Here is a 21,218-nt window from a genome sequence, read left to right on the forward strand (position 1 = left end):
CTTGCAGTGATTTGCACTTTTCTTACATGAACAAACTGATCAAACGCTATATTTCACACACTAATGATCTTAAGTAAATAAAAAAACCGAGGCTTCGCAAACAAAATTCCCAATTTTTTACCACAAGAAATGACTAGTCCAAATCGAATTTCCAACTTCACGATTGATGCACAGCAGCATTTGTTCTCTGGATTCAATAAACCCAAACTGCATCATGTAATCCAAAGTAACAGAGGAATTCAAACCCAGGCACTTACAATTCGGTCCCGCATTATAGCATGATGGGGGTGGCGCAGGTGTGGTAATAGCAGTGGAGGAGCATTTGCTTTCACCGCCTCTTGCGGTAAGGCTGTGCCGATGCCACCACCGACATGGGCGACGCCCGTGGTGGGAGCCACCATCGTGGCAACCAGGGGCGGATCCAAGCTCATGACAAGCTAGGCTTCAGCCCGGGCTATGGATCCAAATCACCTTTTATTTGCTGTAAAAACAATAGTTTTTTTAAAATTTAACCTAAATTTAAATAGGCCAGCCTAGGACTTAGCTCAGGGCTGGTTCTAGAGAAGGTAACGGTAGAGAGGGGAGAGGGAAGAATACATGGGTAAAATTGTAAAAAGGGAAAAATCCTGAGCCACTGTCATGCGGGCCCACTTGTCAGCGACATGATATTCTCCCGTTGAGGTCCGTTTCCTGCCCCCAACTCCGGCGGCGGCTCGGTCACCCCTCAAATCCCTAGCCGCGATGACTCCTCGACCGCCGGCGAAACGCTGCCAACTCATGTCCGCCCCCGAATCTCCGCTACGGCAACTCCCATACGTCCGGCCATCTTGCGATCAATCTCGCCCCAGGCTTGAAACTGCACCTCGCATTCTCCATTGTTTCAAGTATTTATGCTTTAATTCGAAGAGCCATGCTTGGGATAAGGACTCAAGCGCAAATAGATAGTACAAGATTAGATTTTCAATTCTTGACTGCTGAGCGCAACCTAGTGGAATTGGGGCAAGTTCTCGAGTCCCAAGGTATCATGAGTTCTTGGTGATACCCACAGCTGTTGAAGTTCTTGAGTACCAAGATCTGATGCTTGCGTTATCCAGTAATAGCATTGTGTTATCTATGCCATTTCATTACACACCGGTGCTATGATTCAACTTGCGCGCATTTCATCTCCAGGGCTTTCACAGCACTTGCTGTAAGTCTAGAGTATTTGTTGCAGGTTGTGACAAACTGACGACGTTCCTTCTTGCTGTCTGCGCAGCACGATTTGAGTGACTTTCACTCCAAGCACCAAACAAATTTCAGAAATTGGCGTGGTCTAAAGTTCCAGTCAACCAGTGGCTTTCTATATTTTAATATAATTTCCCTTTCATGACATACTGCACATTGATCTAGTATCATATGTCAACATGCTTTTACTTTTTATTTTAAAAAACATAATGTGTCAACAAACTTTGGAAAGATTGGTTTAAGGGAAGCTTCTTGGACACTGCCCTGTGCCCTTATCTGTATCCACATCTTTCTTGGCAATCTCTCAAGGACATGTATATATACCAGCATTGGAGAACCTTCTACTTCTACCCATCCATTTGTTCAAGAGGTTTGAAGTTTCTAGTTCTACTTTGCTTTGTTGTAAATTAAGTAGCACACACAAGGAGGTGCAGGAGGGGAGGAAAGGGATACCGACTATGCTCTCCTCCCATGGGGAGTGCATTGCATCCAACATCACACAGGTGGCTATATTCATTTTCTTATGGTATCATCCTTCCTTATATGGCAGTATTGCAATGCTTGTTATTTTTTCTGTTGATGCTTGCTGCATTTAGTTTTAAGTAAACTCCGTCCCTTTCAGCTAATCGGTTGGACACCACTGATAGAACTGAAAAATATTGCCAAGAAGGATGGCATAGATGCTCGCTGATTGGAAAGATTGAACCGTACCAGCCCCTTTCCTCTGTCAAGGATAGAAGTGGTCTCAGGTGACTGCTCTACTTCTCAGATGACATAACATTTTGTTCAAGCAGTCATTCAGATACAACATGGTAAAGCTATCTTAGCATGTCAAACGTGTCATCATGCTCATGTGTAGGGGTGAAAACGGCTCAGATAGTTTCTGGCCGATCCGGATCGGAACCGGAGATAGATAATTTTTTTGGAATCGGCATCGGATATTTTCAACTCGGAATCAGCATCGGATTTTTTTTTTTTGGAATCGGCATATCAGTTTCCGACGGAATTGGCATCGGTATCAGATATTCAGACTACCTGAGTTTGAATATTATCCGAAACCTAGGGCTAAAACAACATTCTAATGCTAAAAAAATCAAAACATTATTGAAATAATCATGAAAAATTCTAAAAAATATGTTGCAGAGGATCCTATAATCTAGCTCTAAAAACAAAATATGATCATATTTTTATCTGTACAGTGAGAAACAAAAAAGACAAATTTCATTGTATTATGTACAGATCATATTTTTGTCTATTTTTTTAGAGCTAAATCATAGTATCCTCTACACCAACTATTAAAAAAATTTCATGATAATTTTGATAGTGTTTTGAATTTTGAGATCAAGAGAACAAATATTTTTTTATTTTTAAATGTATCGGCCATTGGAAGGGTAACATGTTTACTTTTTAAACAGAATATTTCTATCTCGATCGTTAGCCATCATATGGGATGGTGATTAAGGGTATAGACGTGGTTGTCTGTCGGTTCCCATCCTACCAGATAGTGGTGACCGGCTCGCCTGAAGAAGACCCTCCCTTCCATTTGTGTATATGTTATCTTTAGTCTTTTACTAGCATTGTGAGTTTATAATGAACTAAGTTTAAATATATGTATTAAGTCTAAGTATTGTGTGTTTGTGTGAACTTGTCTCAATCATAACATGTGAACTTGTGAAGTTGTGATGAACTAAGTTGTGTTGTTTTTTTTATCTAAGTGGCAAAATGTATGGATTATATTATCTTAGTTATTACATAGTAACTTCTTAGTATGAATATACTCTTTTGTTTTTTATGGTCTCACATATAATTTGAGTAGTCTTTCGTATTCCGGTAAATATTCGTCGACCATATCCGTTTTTGATCCATATTCATTTTGTATTCGTTTCTGACATTATTCGTGATCATATTCGTATCCGAACTATCCATATTCGAATCCGTTTTCAACATAAAATATGATTTCAAATACAGTAAAACCCTATTTCGACTGATTCGGAGCCGTTTTCACCCCTACTCATGTGAATTGTGATCTTGTCTCATGGATATGACATGGTGTTTTTATTGCGAGCAAGAGCCATTTAAATATATTTTAATTATCAGAAAAATGTTTGAATCATATGAAATTCAATCATAAATGGCACGTATATAACCTTATTGGTACATATGAGGCTTGACTTCTTCCTTTCAATTGCTTATTTCTTTTCTTCAAATGTAACACACGACAGTTTGAGAGTTTGCACAACAATATAAATTGTTTCTGTAACACTTTAGGACTGCTAAATTGCAGATTGATCGAAGATTCAGAGGAGAAAGGCCTTTTCCCAACTGGCATCACAACAATAGTGACAGTTACGAGCGGTAGTGTCGCTATTGGTGTGGCATTTGTTAGTGCTCAGAAAGGCTATAATTCATTGCTGTGATGCCGGTTAAACATGCAATAGATAAGCAGATACTGTTGAGATACTTGGGCGTTGAAGTGATATTATTCGGTAAGGAGCTAAGCACCATGTTTGTTAGAGTGCGCAAGAGTCTGGTTTAGCTTGCTATATTCACGAGCTAACACTTTTAGCCTAAGTCTCAATAGACTTGCTATACGCACGGACCCACGGGGCCACCACTAAGGTCTTGAGTTAACACAACCTAAAAGACTAGCTTAATGGGCGAGATATCCTCTACGTTTTAAGTTGTGCTCCTCCATCATCAATTTCTGATATGAGACTAAATCCAATAATCTTCCCCATTATACATTGGGTCCCAATAATCTCCCCTATCACACACAACTGTAGAGATCGGTGACGTTCTAAAAGAGCAGGGATTGAATTAAGACACTTAAAATTAATCTGCTCTAAAAACTTTACAAGATAAACCTATATCAATTTTTATCTAAATATGCTATAGATTCATCTAGTGTGTCTAGTCTAGCGTTCAAAAAGGTTTGCAAACTATAGCCAATTATAACAAACTACTCTATGAAGGTAAACATGCAAGGATATATTGCAAGAAGTAAATGCGAAAACGTAAAGATGGTTAAGAGAGTAAACTCGATATAAGGGATTTTTACCCCATGGTATCGATGGTATAAATGCCATCCCTCATTCATGTTGGAGCAGCCATCTAAACTATAGCTTCTGGACGTCACCCGGTCACGTCACTTGAGCCACTAGGCCTCAAGTAGATTGAGCCATAAGCTACCAAGGTAAGGTCTCATCACAAGCCTCTCTTCCGGCCACTTACTGTTATCTTCACTTCGGAGCTTGAGCCACCAAGACAAGGGTCTCCAAACCAAATCAGAGGGTCAACAAACATGAGCCACCAAAGCTCACAGTGTCGATGTACCACTTGGTACAATATAGAATTACTTCTTGATTCCCTCTCTAGGCAGCAACACCTAGCAACAACTCTTTCTAACCTATTAGCACTAATCACTCCCTTAATCTTGTACTTAATTGCCTTGGATGATCACTTTTAGTACTTTGGTGGTTTGGATGTCTTCTCAAGTATCTATGAGCTTCTCTAGACTCCAGCACACTTAAATCACTGAGTGTGTGTGGAGGGGGAAAGGGAGTATTTATAGCCTCAAACCTACGAACTAGCCATTGTTCCAACAGTCAAAAAACTGTGAACATTGGATGATCTGACGTCAATAACAATACAAACACCGAACCATCTGGTGTGTACAACAGCAAAAAATAGCTGGCTCAAACTCATTGCAAACATCGGATGTTGAGTGTAATCTTGAATTCCATCACCGGACTATCCAGTGTGTATACTTGAGCCAACCGAACCACTTCTCACTGTTCATTTGTCTGGCGTATAGATCCTTTGATCATCGGATCATCCGGTGTGTACAATCACACTAGACAAGCCATTAAAACATCTCTTAAAAAATGCTCCGGTGAAACTTACTCCTTATCGCTAGACCATCCGGCGTGTACAATATTTTCACCTTCATCTGAGAATGCTCCAGCGTGTACAAGGCTCTAGTCGCCAGACCATCCAATGAGTTTAAAATCTTTTCTCTAAAGATTTGCACAAGTTCTAGAAAACACTCCGATGTGCGCATCACTCTAACACCGAACTATCCGGTGTATAGAACTGAAGAATCTCTTCTAAGTCAAAATACTCCGGTGTGAATTCTTTTCTGAGCATCAAACCATCCGGTAAGTATACCTTACTGAGGATCGGACCATCCAATGAGTACAATCTTTTCCAAATTCATCCAATTCAAACCTTCTTGAGTTCCACTTCGGTGGCTTCTTCATGTATTGCATCTATGAGACCTACTAAAGCATGTAATTAACAAACATGTTAGTACCATTGACTATGTTATTATTAATCACCAAAATCACATATATATACCTAAACAGGCCATGTTCGCTACAACAACACGTGTGACCCTATAGATGTTTTAAGCTCACCCATAACCATGCGACCTTGGAGACGTCTGGTCTAGCTCGCTATACTCACGAGCCGACGCCCCCAGCTCAGGTCTCAACAGACTTGCTATACGCACAGGTCCAACCAGAACCACGACCAAGATTCTAGGCTAACTCAACCAAAAAGACTAGCCTAATAGACGAGGGAACTTCCATTTTTTAAGTTGTGCTCCTCCATCATTAATTTTCAATGTTGAACTAAATCCAACACCAATTGAGAAACTCTACTTGTCTCTTGCGGATCCTGCACTAAATGGATTCAAGGGGCTACTTGATTGATAGAGTAGAACAGCTGAAGAAGGAAATGGAAAATGTTTATGTTCTAGACCAGTTCACTAATCTTGCGAACCCAGATGCGCACTTCAGATGGACTGATAACATGATTTCTTCAAAGTAAATTGGATGTGATACTAATAGTGTTGGAGTAATGTTAGATGCTTGATCCTTACTTTTGGTTCTGCTGGTTCTGTACGACCGGCCGGCCTTGTTGCAAGCCTTCTCAAGTCTGTATTCTGTAGGTCCTGTTTAGATGTAATTTCGACCGAAATCGGTAGGGTTCGGTTGAATTTTCTCACAATTATTGGAGCAGGCAACCAAAAGTTTGAGTAGGTAGAAAAAGTGAGAAACGCGTGTACTGTGTTCCCCTCCCAGTAACAGAGCAAAAAATGGATGATCTGCCCTGGTGAGTGGTGACTGGTGAAGGAGGAAGAAACATGAGCTAGATGTCGATGTGCAGTAACAGAGCAAAAAATGGATGATATGCCTGGCTGGTACAGTGTGATATTCCAACGCAACAGCTCTAGATATTATAATTCTTTTGAAGAATGCTTTCGATATAAATGGTTATGGGTGAAGCTACAGCCTACAGCCATGCCTTGTTCAAGCCATTCGTTTCTTAAACCTGGTGGTTCCAATGGGTTTCACAACTAGCATATGGTTATTGCCGTGAGAGTGAGACGTTGGAGCGAAACAAACCAGTCTAATATGTGCGCTACATCCGTGGAGAGGGCGTCATGCCCTCGGGTGCGTTGAAGGGACCGGAAGTGGAGCAAGCAAGCCGTGGAGGCGCTGCAAGCCAGGGTGTTGGACCTACCCGCCGGGAGCGAACAAGAAGATGCTCCCCGAGCATAAGGACATGTTGCGGCACATCGCCGCCTTCCTGAGAATTCGCTGTGGACGTCGTCGGAAAGTGAGGAAGCTATCGAGGTGTTGACATGGGAGAAGCTGGTCCAGCACAACTTCCTGAGATTTGTCAGCAGCGGCTTCCTCAGCCACGTCAACGCAACATGCTCTTCAAGGAATTCTTGAACATTGTCGCACAGATGATGAAGCAGGTCAGCAAGAGGAAGGATAAGGAGATGAAGATGAACCGCGACATGCGTGGGAGGCGAAGAACTCTTTCTGCCTCGGAGGAGCAACGGAGAGCAGCAAGCCAGAACAGCTGTTACGGCTTGGTTGGCAACGTTTTTTAATTGTTAGATATCGTGTTTAATTAATATATAAATTCACATAGTTGGAGAATGATTTATAAAGTTGACGTTCGATTCTCAGATTTGTATTGATTTTCGATGTCCAACTTCACTGCACAAGATGAGAAGGGAAAAAATATAATAAATAGCAAAAAAAAACTTCTTAGAAAGCACGGCTAGCTATAACTTCAGCCGGGGATATCAATAATTCAACATTTATAAATTCCATTACCAACAACACCAATAAATCAGATAAGTCTGCACAACTCCTATATAAAAAAAGATTACTCTGCACAGCTGCTATTGTGGATCGAGGAGAAGAGCTGTGAGAAAAGCTTAAACGAGCATGCCCTCCATAAAAAAGGAGATTACACACATCTCGATCTTCCAAAAACAGTACCAGTACAGAGATGGGGACACCATCTCGATCTACAAATTTCTGGGCTACTGACAAATTTCGGATGAAGTGTTCTTTATGGCATTACCCCCTATCATATCACTATATCAGCATACCTGTCAACATGACAACAAGTTGTTGAGGAATGCTTTACAGCTACCCCTGTGTTATTTACAGGCTGAAGAACTTAACGAACACCTACGGTTAAGCCACGCAGAGATATGAACCTGATTTCGATTTTCGTGCCTTTGTCTGAGATGATAACCGCGATTTCCACGCAAAATGGATACTGGTTCGGGATATTATGGATGAATTCAGAAGCTTGCACCTGGTAACGAGCGATGTCTTGTTCCTCTTGAGCTAAGCTTTGATCGCGTAGTGCTCGCAAGTGTGGCTGCTCAGGCTCGATTGGGCCGACAGTCCTGTCCTCTTCTGTCGCTAGATCCGGTTGCTCTGTGGCTGCTGCTGCCGTGTTGCTCCGGCCGGACCAGCATGAGACCGGCACAGTGGGAGTGCCGGGTGCACTGCTCATCGTCAGCCCGTGCATCGGGGATGTTAGAAATCATGTGACTATGTATGTAATGGTTAGTTAGATTAGTCATGTACGTTGTGACGCGTCCAGCGCGTGGTGATCGCGTCCAGGACCTCATCGGGTATGTTGACAGATCCACGGCGTCCCCGAGCAGACCGTCACCGTGGCGCCGATTGAAGAAGGTGGTCATCGAAGAATCGCCGTCAATCTGGAGTACACCAACCGGTACCACCAGGACCAGTTTGTGCTCAGCGCCATCCTCTCCTCCCTCACCAAGGACTTCCTCAGCAATTTGGTGGGAATCACCACTGCGCGTGACACATGGCGCACCCTGGAAAGATGTTCGCGTCAAGCTCTCACGCACGTATCATGCAGATATGAATGCAGCTTGCCACAATCCAAAAGAAGGACCATGGCATCGTGGATTATTTTTGCAAAGTGAAGCGCCTCGCTGACACCCTTTCCGCCATCGGCAAGCCACTCCAAGATGAGGAGCTGATCACATACATGTTGCATGGTCTTGGTCCAAACTACGATCCATTGGTGACAAGAATCACCACCCGCGCTGACTCGTACTCCATTAACGACGTCTACGCACACATGCTGAGCTGCGAAATGAGACGAGCACAACAATACTATTGTTCAGGTATCCTCAGCTAACAATGCTAGTAGGAACTCCAGTCGTGGTGGTGGCAATGCAGGCCGAAACGGCCATGGGCACGGCCGTGGCGGCGATTGATCCCAAGGAGGACACAATGGCTGTCCAGCTCCCGGAGGGCAGACCAATAATGGAGTGCCACGCGATGTGCTTTGCCAGGTTTCTCACAAACTTGGTCACAATGCACTTCGTTGCTGGCATCGCTTGATCAAGCCTACCAAACCGACAACGTCAAGCAAGCTACTACAGTCACCAACGACTACTCCATGGACTCCAACTAGTACATTGACATCGGAGCTACGGACCACATCACCAACGACCTTGAGCGTCTCACCACCAATGACCGCTACACTGGAGGAGATCAAATCCAAGTTGCTAATGGAGCAGGTATTTCTCATGTTGGACATTCATCAACTACTGGTTTAACCCGACCTTTATATCTGAACCATGTTCTGTATGCACCTAAGATCAATAAGCACTTGGTTTCAGTCCGAAAACTAGCATATGATAATAATGCTTTTGTTGAATTTCACCCCAATTCTTTATTTATCAAGGACTGAGCCACGAAGAACACACTCCTCACAGGCAAATGTAGAAATGGTCTCTATGTTTTGCCAAATAACAGTCCCGGTCAAGCCTTGTTGTCGACCAGAATCTCTCAAGAGCAATGGCATCGAAGACTTAGGCATATAGCTTCTCCAGTTACACTATGAATTCTGCAGAAAAATAATATAGTTGTAAACACAAACATTTCTCCTTCTCTGATTTGTTATGCTTACTAGCAAGGAAAGGCACCTCAGCTTCCTTTCAGTTCCTCTTTGCATGTATCTACATCTCCTTTGCAATTGATTCACACTGATGTTTGGGAACCAGCTCTCCATCAGTCAATAATTCGAAGTACTATGTTTCTTTCATTGATGACTATAGTAGATATGTGTGGATCTATTTTCTGAAATGCAAGTTTGATGTTGAGCTAGTGTTTCTTCAGTTTTAGAAGCATGTCGAGCACATGCTTAATTCCAAAATTCGTTCGGCCCAATCTGATTTGGGGGGGGGGGGGGGAGTATCATCGTCTACACAATTACTTCTAAACTTCTGGCATTGACCATCGCCTCTCTTGCCCTCACACTCACTAGCAAAATGGCACGGTATAGAGGAACCATCGTCATGTTGTAGAAACTGGCCTTGCACTGCTTGCTCAGGCGCAAATGCCCTTGCGGTTCTAGGATGAAGCCTTTAACATGGCTTGCTACTTGATCAATAGGATGCCTAGCCACACAATTGACCATGACACCCCTTTACACAAACTTCTTGGCACAATCCTAGATTACTCTACATTGTGTGTGTTCGGATATGCTTGTTGTCCCAACCTATGTGCTTAAACCTCTAGGAAGCTGAACTTCTGAACTAAACAGTGCACATTTCTGGGTTACAGCTCCTCACATAAAGGTTACAAGTGTTTTGATCACACTATTGGTTTAGTTTATATTTCTCGAGATGATATTTTTGATGAAACAATCTTTCCTTTTGCTGATCACTCCTCTGAAGAAACTCAGCCACCTAAGACTTCTCACCATCCTACTATCAGCCAATACTAGCAAAACCCACTCAATACACTAAAAACTCTCTCACCAATTCAAACACAACCGAAACTCCAACCCAATTGAACCAGCAGTCGATGTCTTTCACATGAGTGGTAGTCAAACTAACCCTGTTGCTAACGATGATCTCTTGAGTGCTAGTATGTCTCCTGTAGGTGTCACGATTGACAGGTCTGCTAGTTCAGGCTCAGCTGATAGTGCTAATCCAAGCCAGAACAGAGAAGCATCTGGTTCGTCTCAACCACTTGAGGTCACTAGATAATAGAAGCAAATTCTATAGGACACGTGTTCACTCCCTTTCTTTCCTCTTCAGCCCAATCATTAGATCACAGGATGAATGGCATAGATAGGGTCTCACGAGGGCCTTTCTGGACAGGGTCCTATAGAATTTGTTTCCACAACGGAAATAAATTCTATAAGACCCTGTCCTACGAAAGACCCTCTCCGCTGTGATGATACGTGTCCACTCCCTTTCTCTCAGCTTCAGCTCAGCCATTGGATTACATGATGGATGGTATGGATGAGGTCTCACGAGAATCTTTCTGGACAGAGTTCTATATAATTTGCTTCCCTAGACAACACCCAATGCAAACACGCCTTCACAATAATATAGTGCAACCCAAGGAGTTCACTAATGGAACTGTTAGATACCTGGAGAATGCACGCATGTTTTCTGGTTCAGTGACTATCGAAAATCCGACAACAACCTTGCCTGTAGTTTCAGAGCCCTACAATCTTCAGGAAGAAATGGCAAGTTCAGAATGGAGAAAAGCTATGGACATTGAGTATTCTGCACTGCTGAAGAATGAAACTTGGGATCTAATACCTCCCAAGAAGGGGATCAATCTTATAGATAGCAGATGGGTGTATAAAGTAAAAAGAAAAGCTGATGGCTCAGTCAATTTAAAGCAAAATTGGTGGCCAAGGGATTTAAACAAAGGTATGATGTTGATTATCTTGACACTTACAGTCAAGTGGTGAAACCATCTACTCTTTGAATCATCCTGTCATTAGTTGTTTCTCAAGGTTGGAGCATGAGACAGATTGATTTTTAGAACACATTTTTGCATGGAGTTCTTCAGGAAGAGGTGTACATGAAGCAGCCTCCAGGATATGAAGATCCCAACAAACCATCAGATTATTTATGTCACCTTAATAAAGCACTCTATGGGCGAAAGCAAGCACCACAAGCATGGCATTCTCGGCTAACCAGTAGATTGCAAGAACTGGGCTTTAGTCCCTCAGTAGCTGATGCTTCTTTGTTTGTGTTTAGACAAAAGGGAATAGCTATCTATATGATAATCTATGTGGACGACATTATTATTATCAGTTCCTCCCATTCTGCCACCAACAAGTTGATTCAGAATTTGATGACTGGCTTTGCTGTAAAGGACTTAGGTCCACTTGAATATTTTCTAGACATTGAAGTCAAACAAGAGAAAGATAGGATTTTACTGTCACGTAAGCGGTATGCGCTTGATCTACTCAAGAAAGCAAACACGGAAAGGTGCAAAGCAATCTATACTCCCATGACTTCCACTGAAAAGTTATTCTGAAACCAAGGAACAAAGTTGTCAAGAGAAGAACAATTCAGATATAGAAGTATTGCCGGTGGCTTATAGTACTTGACCATGACTCGACCTGATCTGGCATTTGTAGTGAACCGGGTCTATCAGTATATTCAAAACCCCACTGATGCACATTGGGCTACTGTGAAGAGAGTTCTTCGGTATGTTAGAGGAACTGTGGATTATGGACTGAAAATTTAGAAGTCAACGACAACAATGCTCAGTGGGTTCTCTGATGCAGACTGGGCAGGGTGCCTTGACGATCATCAATCAACTAGCGGATTTGCTGTGTTTCGAGGCACAAATTTGGTGTCATGGAGCTCTAGGAAGCAAGCAACTATCTCAAGGTCAAGCACAGAAGTTGAATACAAAGCCATAGCAAATGTTATAGCTAAAATGATCTGGGTTCAATCACTGCTGAAGGAGCTTGTTGTGTTTCAACACAAACCACCTCAGCTTTGTTGTGACAACCTTGGGGTCACCTATACGACAGCTAATCCAATGTTCCATGTGAGAACTAAGCATATTGAGGTCGACTTTCACTTTGTTCGTGAGAAAGTAGCACATAAGGCGATGGAGGAACGATTTATCCCATCAAAGGATCAAATTGCAGATGTTCTAATAAAGCCACTCTCAAGAGTTTCGTCCATCGCTAACTGTCGCAATCTCAATGTATGAAACTCCCGTTGTGATTGAGAGGGACTATTAGAAATCATGTGACTATGTATGTAATAGATAGTTAGATTAGTCATGGAACTTGTGACGTGTCCATGGTGGTCGTGCCATGGCACTGATCCTTGCTGATGGGGGAAGTGCGGACCCTGCTCGAGAGCGCTTGGAGCATCAGGAAAACGTGTAGCGAAAGTGTTGCGTCCAGTGCATGGGAAAGTGCTCCACCTCCGGGAAGGAAATTCTATGAGACCCAGTCTCACAGAAAGACCCCTCCTTCCTCTCAGTTGCACGTGCCAGCCATTGGATTAGGGAAGGACGGCATAGATCATGGTCTCGTAGGGGTCTTTCAGTGAAGGGTCTCATAGAATTCCCTTCCCCACCTCCGCACGGTTTGACAAGAGTGCCCTGGCTTCAGCTTTGGAAGCCATGTAATGAAAGCTTCATGCCTGGTGTGCGGCAAGTGGTTCCACTTCTGCGTGGTCAAAAAGCTCGTCGTCAGCCTCCTGCTGGCCAAACGTGAGCTGATCTTCAGGCTTTTGTGGCTCACAAACATCCTCGGCGTGTTCATCCTCGACGGTGTAGTGTGGGGTTTGGGAGCTATGCTCTTCCTCCGCCTCCTCGATTCCTTTTCCTCAGACCTGGCCTTCATTCTTGACCTAAATTGTTTGCTTTTGTCATGGTTCAGCAAGTGTCCCCTGCTAGTGCCTGTGCTTCGTCGCCAAACTCCTTGATGGTTGTGTTGCATCATCAAATGCCAGTTGTTTGAGACCATGATCCCTTCTCTAGGATCTCCCCGCTCTCCTTCGTGACATCCTTCCCTCGGAGGGTGTTGCATGGTGGTAGGTGGAGCCCGGATGCGCCATGAAAGATGTTACCAACCACTTAGATGGGAGATTGTTGTGTCTAGTGAGGTTTGGCCGGTATGTTTCCCTCACCCTTCCAATGCTAAGTGGATGGAACCATGTTCCCCTCTCTTGGATCTCCGATTCTTGTTGGGCATCCCCTCCCTCCTGCGTGGATTCCTCCCCTCGTATGGCGTTGCGGGTGATATAGGTGTGGCAAATATGGGAGATGTGGATTCACAAAAATCCCTTGTGAAACTAGCAAGTATGTTGTTGTGGTGGCTTTCATTGTTGATTTGTGGATTGTTCTCCAACTCGTGGGAAAGTCTTAGCCTTGTCTATTGATTTGTTAGGGATTTGTATGAGAAATCAAGTTGAAATATGTCTGAGTGATTGACAAGTGTGTTGATTTTGTTTTATGATTTTTGGATTGTATGAGCATGTATATGTACTATAATTATGATCATGACTAACTAAAGTTGCAAAGAAAATAGAGTTGGCATTTTTGTAATTAAGTCCAGGAAAATTACACACATTGGATGATCTGGCGTTGAAGAAAATGAACTCACCGGATGATCCGACGTTCATATGCAGTACACGCCGGAGTATTTAAATGAAGAAGCAAAAATTGAAGTACACACCGGATGGTCTGACGTTGGGCATCAGTGAACACCGAAGCTTTTCTTGTAGAGAGGTTGCAAACTGGCTCTGGTGGACTTGTACTTGCCGAATGGTCCGGTGCTCAAAGGGATAAACGTCAGATGCTTTGCCGGACCAATTCTTGTAGAGAGGTTACAAACTGGGTTAACTGATGAGTTGAATACACTAGATGGTCCGACGCTCAGAAGGAGTGTACGCCAGATCATCTGGCGTTCACGTTTTCACTGAGAGGTGCTTTCAATTGAGAATTTTGAGCTTGACTAATCTATAATGGGGTTGGAGATGCATGTGTGCTTGTCTCGTGGTGTGCAAGTGATGGATGTAACTTGATGGTTGACAGCGGGATGATCGGGGCCAAGTGGGGTGTTAGGTGCCGGACAATCGAGGAGGCTGGGCGAAGTCAAGGTGATCCTAGCTAGGCGCATGGAGGTCAAAAAAAATATGAGAAGACGGCGTGTTGACAAAGTCAAACGAAGGGGATGCTGGTGTAAGTGACAAGGTGGCCCAAGGGATCGGGAGTGGAAGAGACTTGCCGTTGGTCAAGATCGCAAGACAGAGTACGCGCGTCGACATCGACATGCGCTGACGGTCACTCTTTGAGAAGCGTGCAAGATGGTTCACGATTTGGCCTCAAAACTATGGAAGGATGGAGTGCAAGTGGTATCATCACGAAGCTAGTGTCGAGGCAAAGCTAAGTCATGACCGTTCGATGGATGGAGCAAAAAATAGACAAAAAAATACCCCGATGGTAGGTATGAGGCTATTAGAAAATAGGGATATTTTGGGAATAAAGAAACTTAAAGGCTAAGCTATATTCCTAGACATATAAATAGAGGGGTAAGACTGTAGGGAAGGTGTGTGCCAGCCATTTGAGCCTTGAGAGATAGGTTTTAGAGGAGAGGAAATAAGAGCTTAGCCTTTGCAATAGGTTAGAGCTTTTTGTGAGGAAAAATATCTTGTAATCTGTCGAAAAGATGGTTGTCCTCCTCAAGAAATGAAGAGATTATTTCTTTGATTCTTGTATTATACTCTTTCTAGTATCTTTCTATTGGCTACCTTGCTCTGTTGCCAGTTTCTTTCTTTTTGGTTGGATTTTTATTTCGGTTGTGGTGCTGAAATTTTTTTCACCTTGAAAAGGTGTTCTTTTTGTTGCTAGAGGCATAAAATTCATGTACAAATGTATTCAAGTGGGTCTTAAATTCCCTTTGCCTCTAGATCATCAACTTGGAGAATTTTTTCTTTCGGTGTTCATTTTGTTGGATCAAAGACTTCTTTTTTCAAGTTGCTATCTTTCTATGACAATGACTCATGGGATGTGTCAGTGGAACTTATAGTTCAATTACACCTATGAGAGCCATGCTTGAAGATTTCTTTAGCAACTAGTTTCTCTCAGACTTCTGCTTCCGCTTAGTTTTGAGGTGCATTGGGTGACCAAAATAAGAGAAAATCATCAAATAAATTTATAAGGCAACTATTCACCTTTCTCTAGTCATTACTCTCGATTCTACATTATACTTCATATTGTCTCTCTCTCTCGTGTCCTCTGGGGTTCTTGTTGTATGTTGTTTCATTATGTTTGCAACTTCTGTTGTAATTTGTGGATTTGCCTCACCCTTTAATGAGAAGTTTAGTTTGGCTCCGCGCCTGCCATAGTTTTTCTCAAAAAAGAACCGCTTAAGCTTAATGTGTGCCAAAACTGATCATTGTCATGGCAACAAAACTACCCACCGGATAATTGAGAAAGGAGAGGGTATGTGGCAATCTGTTGTTCAGAAAAAAAATATTTACAACATTCCTCTGTTGCATCAGTGCAACATAAGTTTAATGATTCCTCATGCTTGTCTGATTTGCTCAAAATTAAATCGATTTATCTCCATGGTGGAGACTTTTAGTAGGGAATGGTAAGATGGCACGTTTTTGGAAGGATGTTTGGTTTTCCAGCCCTCTCTCTCTTTTGTTTCCTGTGCTGTATACTGTCACATCCCAAATTCAGTAATTATGTGATTAAGCTTAATCATGTGTCATTAATATTGTAATTAAATTCGGAGGAAATTAATTGGCACATTAGAACAATTTGTTTGAAATTATTTGGATAAGAGAAAGAAAATTGGGGGAGAAACGAATAGAAATTGCATTAAAAATACCCATTTTCTCTAACATGTGGGCCTCACTAGTGGCCCCACCATCCCACCCACCAAATGGGGCAGCCCCACCTGCTCCCTCTCTCTTCTCCCTCACTCCCCACGCCCTCCAAGCTGCAGCAACAGTAGGTCCTTCTCTCTCCCTCTCCCACTTAAGCTCACTCTCCCTTTCTTCCCAAAATCCGAGCTCAAGTGGAGGATTCAAGGTATGCATGTGGTACCATTGCATTCTCTAGCTCATGAGCTACTCATCTATTCAATCCATTTTCGTTTTTGTAGTAGAATCGAGTAGTTCTTGAAGTTCTTGGCGTTCTTTGGCTTTTTGAGCAAAAATAGAGTTTTGGTCAAAAATGAGCTCTAGAGTCATGTTGATAGTTGATGAGTAAGTTCTAGTACCCTTGGACTATCCCTAACATGTTCCCTTTAGGCTTGAAAAAGATCGCAACTCGAATCGACCAAAAATCCACTTGAGAACAACCTTTCTGGGCTGTCTTGGATACTCCGGACTCACCCGGATACTCTGAGTTCAGCAGAAATGATTCGTTGAATTGTGTTCAAAATTGGTTAGGGTTTAGGGTGCGAGATTGGTTTAGAACCTTTTGGATAGGGAATATGCACGTTTGTGTAGCACAGATTTGTAAAGTGAGTCAAATCACCCGAGTGGAAAAATCATGAAGAACCCAAGTCTGTATCACTCAGATTATCTGAACAAACCCGGAGACTTCGGGTAGTTCTGTGGTCGTGTAGCCAAGAGCTTCGTTCGGAACCTCACTCGGAGTGTCCGGCACATCCCGGATAGTCCGGACCAACCCGAAGGTTCCGGGTCAAGTTAGAATAGTGCTAACCGAGAGTCTTAACCGGAGGATGACCCGGATACTCTAGAACTCGGACATTCCAGATTCACCCGGATACTCTGGGCCAGTCAAATAAAAAGCAGTAACCGAGCGCCTCTTCCGGAGTGTCACCCAGAGGGTCCGAACCCGGATACTCCGAACCAATCCGGATACTCCGGATGGCTGTTATTTTCCAGTTTTCGTTTAGATCGTTTAGTATTGCATTGATTCGCATATCTTATACTTCTAGCATGTTGTTGAGCATTGTGGCATGCCTCATTACATTCATTCATGCTCACCATTGCACGCGTTCTTGTTTAGCTAACAAGGAGCCGGAGTGGGAGGCGACCGTGGTCGAAGACAACTCTGATCTTCCAGATTTGGACGAGTGTTGCATGGGTAACTATAGGCAGCTACTTGAGCAGTAAGGCAAGCATCTATCATATTGCACCTTTGTCGAATTGAATTAAATCTAAATATTGATAAACTATGCTTATATATAGGTTTGCATGTATAGGAAGTCGATGTCGGGTTTTTATGGGTAGAACCTATGTTGATTGTATAATCCCTACCTTGAATTGTTCATCTATATTCTTGTAGCCTTGGTAACGTGGTAAATGTCTAAGTGTCAATCGAAATGCTTAGAAATGCATAGGTCTTCGGTAGAAGACGAGCAATGGTTCGACCGTTGTTCGCGAGCTTAGGGCTTACTACTTGTTCACGTATATGGTTATGTGGATGTTGGTTGGATGAGTGGTGGGTATGAGACGAGATGTGGGCGGTGTTAGGGGTGACTTCTACCTCGAAGGAAAGTCCTGGGGGCAGTTCGGGAGAACCCGGGCACCGTAGACCGCTTGCATTGTTTAAGGCCGATCGTCGGGGTAGTTGGCTTTAGCACTTACCTTACTCACCACATGCCGATCTAATGGTAAGGCGAGATGAATACCTTCGTAGTTCTGGCTTTGTGGGCCTGAATATCGACGGTGTGAGCGGGCTGGCTTATAAGTGGTACTAGTTTGCTCCGGGATTAGTTCTACTACCGCCGCGCCGAGCGATGCACGATCCACACGGTTGGGGCTGGTTGGAAAAGGTTATCACAAGTAACCTCCTTGTGTGCACTTTAGCGGGTGGCACAAGCCGTATGATCCTCGTGTTGTGTGGGTCCAGGAGTATCCCTCTGCAGGGTGTATAAATAGTTCGAGCTACCGCGCTCTCGGTCATGAGAATGCTATTGTTTCATTTGCACCCGGTCGTAGAGTTCTCGTTTGTGGGTGTTGGTTCGGATATATGGTTGATGGTTCGGTTATTATGGTGGTGGATGAGTTGGATCAGTTTTTCTTTTATGTTCAAATACTTATGTTATATTTATGTTACAGTTTCATTTATATTCAGTTGGTTATTGCAGGGTAGAATGTCATATTTGGTTAAGTATATGTACTTACATATATATATCTAGGTTGCATACTGCATATGTTTTACTTAACCTTATGGTCTGTCCTTGCTAACAGCTCAATGCATAATCCTTAAAATCGGAATATTATATATCCATATTGTGTAAGTCTTGTGAGTACCTTCGTACTCAGAGTGCTGCCCTTAAGTTGTTGCAGGTATGACTGCTGCTGAGGAAGAGGCTGTTTTTGGCTACTTCGTGCCTGCCGGTCAGGGTGGTGAGTAAGAGTAGTGCATTCTACTCTAAAGGTGGTGTGTTGAGACGGTGCCTAAAGGCATATGGTGCCGTTCTCTTTTGTTGTTCATAAGTTTAACTTTTTGCTGCGTAGTTCTTTTATGGCTAGGAGTTGAGAGGTTTTATCTTCTCCTAGCTCGCTTTTATTGTAAATTATTGAAATCAGTTGCATGCTTAATACTTGTAATATAAATATTTATTACTCGCTCTTTATTAAGCTTTGTTGCGATGTATATGTTGAAAGACATGTGTTTCGATCTTTGGACACAAAACACATGCTGGGACTACCGGAGCGATATTCAGAGTAATCGTTGAAGTTGTAATTAAGTGAATGATCAACTTAATGATTAATTTAAATACTATTTAGACGGTTCCTCGTATATACCATCTGGAATCAAAAAGGAATTTCTGTTTTTGATTGGCATGCTCTTCAGTGGAGTCTAACTTTTAGCAGGTGGTTGAATACTGAGTTACAGACTCAATTGGGAGCTGATTCATGATTAGGTTTTGAATGTGAATTTGTTTGATTCATACGACGTAGTCACTTGGTCTTTTGACAAAAAATGTTTTCACTGTGAAATCTGTCTATAACCGAATGGTGAGAGAAGCTCCTTGCTAACTGTATAATCATATTTGGAAGGCCAAAATTCCTCTTAAAATTAAACCTCTTAAAATTCTTCGAGGCTGACGACCGCACCGTCAGGATGGCCGCCGGCGAGGAGCTCGCCGTGTGCGTGGAGCTCAACCTGACGGGGCACACCCCGTGCAAGGACATGGAGGCGCTGCAGGTCAGGGTGTCGGACCTCGCCACCGAGGCCAGCGGCAAGGGCTCGGGCAAGATGATGTTCCAGAAAGGCATGTTCCGGCAGATCGCCGCCTTCCTAGAGCGCCCCATGCATTCGCTGCGGACGTCGTCGGACAGCCGGAAAGCCATCAAGGTGTCGACGTGGGCGAAGCTGGCCCAACTCAACTTCCTGATGAGATTCCTCGGCAGCGGCTTCCTCAGCAACGTCAATGGCAACACGCTCTTCAAGAGCATCGGAGAGCAACAAGCCAGAACGGCGGCTGCGGCTTGGTTTACACTGAGCCACTGAGATGAGTTTTTTCATTGCTTAGATTTCGTGTTTAATTAGTATCTGAATTCGTAATTTATAAAGTTGGAGAATGATTTATAAAGTTGACTTTCGATTCTAGCGTAGATTTGTATTGATTTTTGATGTCCAAGTTCACTGGAGCTACAAACAATCAAGCAGAATCTGATGGTTGCAATAGGTTACACAGCTAATATAATTCTGTGGTGTTGTTGTGAGACGTTGGAGCGAAACAATCAAGCAGGAATTTATGTTCGGCGAGCAAGTGACCGGCGGATTACTCCACCGACAGTAGCAGCAGATTTCAAAGCGAGGCGGAAGCATGCAAACACCGGTGAGGGCAGAGATGCTGCCTTCGCATGAGAAGGTCTACGGTGATCAACTGATGGTTATAAATGACTGCTTGTTGCATGGTCCTATGATCCAAGCATTATGCCTGGATCATCTTACGGTTGAAGTAATCTTGAGCATTGCATGTTCAGTTTGCTAGTCTTCAGGTCCTGTTTTTCAGTCTTGAGTTAGTTTAGTTAGTTCAGGTTCAGTTAGTTTCTTTTTTCAGTTTCTGTACGCGCTAATCGAGCTGTGATCCAGCGCAAGTCTAGCTTAGATTTTGTTAGGAAACTAGAAATTTTACAATCAAATGTGAATCTATCTTGATATTTTTAAATATTTGATTTTATTTTTTAAGAGTTTTTGATACTATATACATAGGTAGAACCCCTCATTGTAACATACAAATGAATAAACAATATATAGCCTTTCTCCTACCCTTGTGTCTCCTATTGAAATTGTTCTATCGAAGGATCGCTGGACTACATCCGGTAGGAACAGTTTCTCAATACGTTATCAGCATAAAGCTCTATCAAAGACAAGCTAAGAAATCGGATCGTCTCACTCGCAAAGATTGAAAGGTACGATCGATTCGGTACGTATACTTGCTGCTGCTGTTTATTTTGCGTCAAAATAGATATGAATAGTATGAACAGTAGCATTCTCGTATGAACAGTAGCAAGTATTGTATGAACACCATCGCAGTAGCATTGTGTATGCATGAATAGTACCAAGTATGTATGAATAGTAGCATCGCCTCGTATGTGTGAACAGTAACCAACACATGAACGCGGTGAAGCGAGATCTATCAGCACGGTGTAGAACAGATGGGGCCCGCAGCCGCCACCATGCGCCGCTGCCCACCTTCCTGCACAGATCGAAAAAATGAGAGGGAGTACACCGCTAGCATGAAGCCGACGGCCTTGTAGCTCTGCCACATTGTCTGCCGTACGTGCTGCTCGCTCGAAGCGACGCCACCGCGTGCTACCACTGCATCGTACCGGCCACTTGCAACGCGTCGCACCTCCCGATCGATGGAGCCACTCCGCAGGCCACCTCCTCCCTCACCTTGCTGCACCGGCC

The 21,218-nt window shown here is 43.2% G+C and overlaps 1 non-coding gene and 1 pseudogene across 1 annotated transcript; both read left to right on the forward strand.

The window, feature by feature from the left end:
- The first annotated feature begins 371 nt into the window (after positions 1-371).
- On the forward strand, positions 372-6,054 carry LOC133917790 (cysteine synthase-like; annotated as a pseudogene).
- A 2,478-nt stretch (positions 6,055-8,532) lies between these two features.
- LOC133920198 (small nucleolar RNA Z247) lies at positions 8,533-8,671 on the forward strand. Its single transcript, XR_009910015.1, has one exon. It is a non-coding gene; the product is annotated as a small nucleolar RNA Z247 (small nucleolar RNA).
- Positions 8,672-21,218: the final 12,547 nt, after the last annotated feature.

Source organism: Phragmites australis, chromosome 5 (assembly GCF_958298935.1).
Source record: "Phragmites australis chromosome 5, lpPhrAust1.1, whole genome shotgun sequence".
Lineage (NCBI taxonomy): Eukaryota > Viridiplantae > Streptophyta > Magnoliopsida > Poales > Poaceae > Phragmites > Phragmites australis.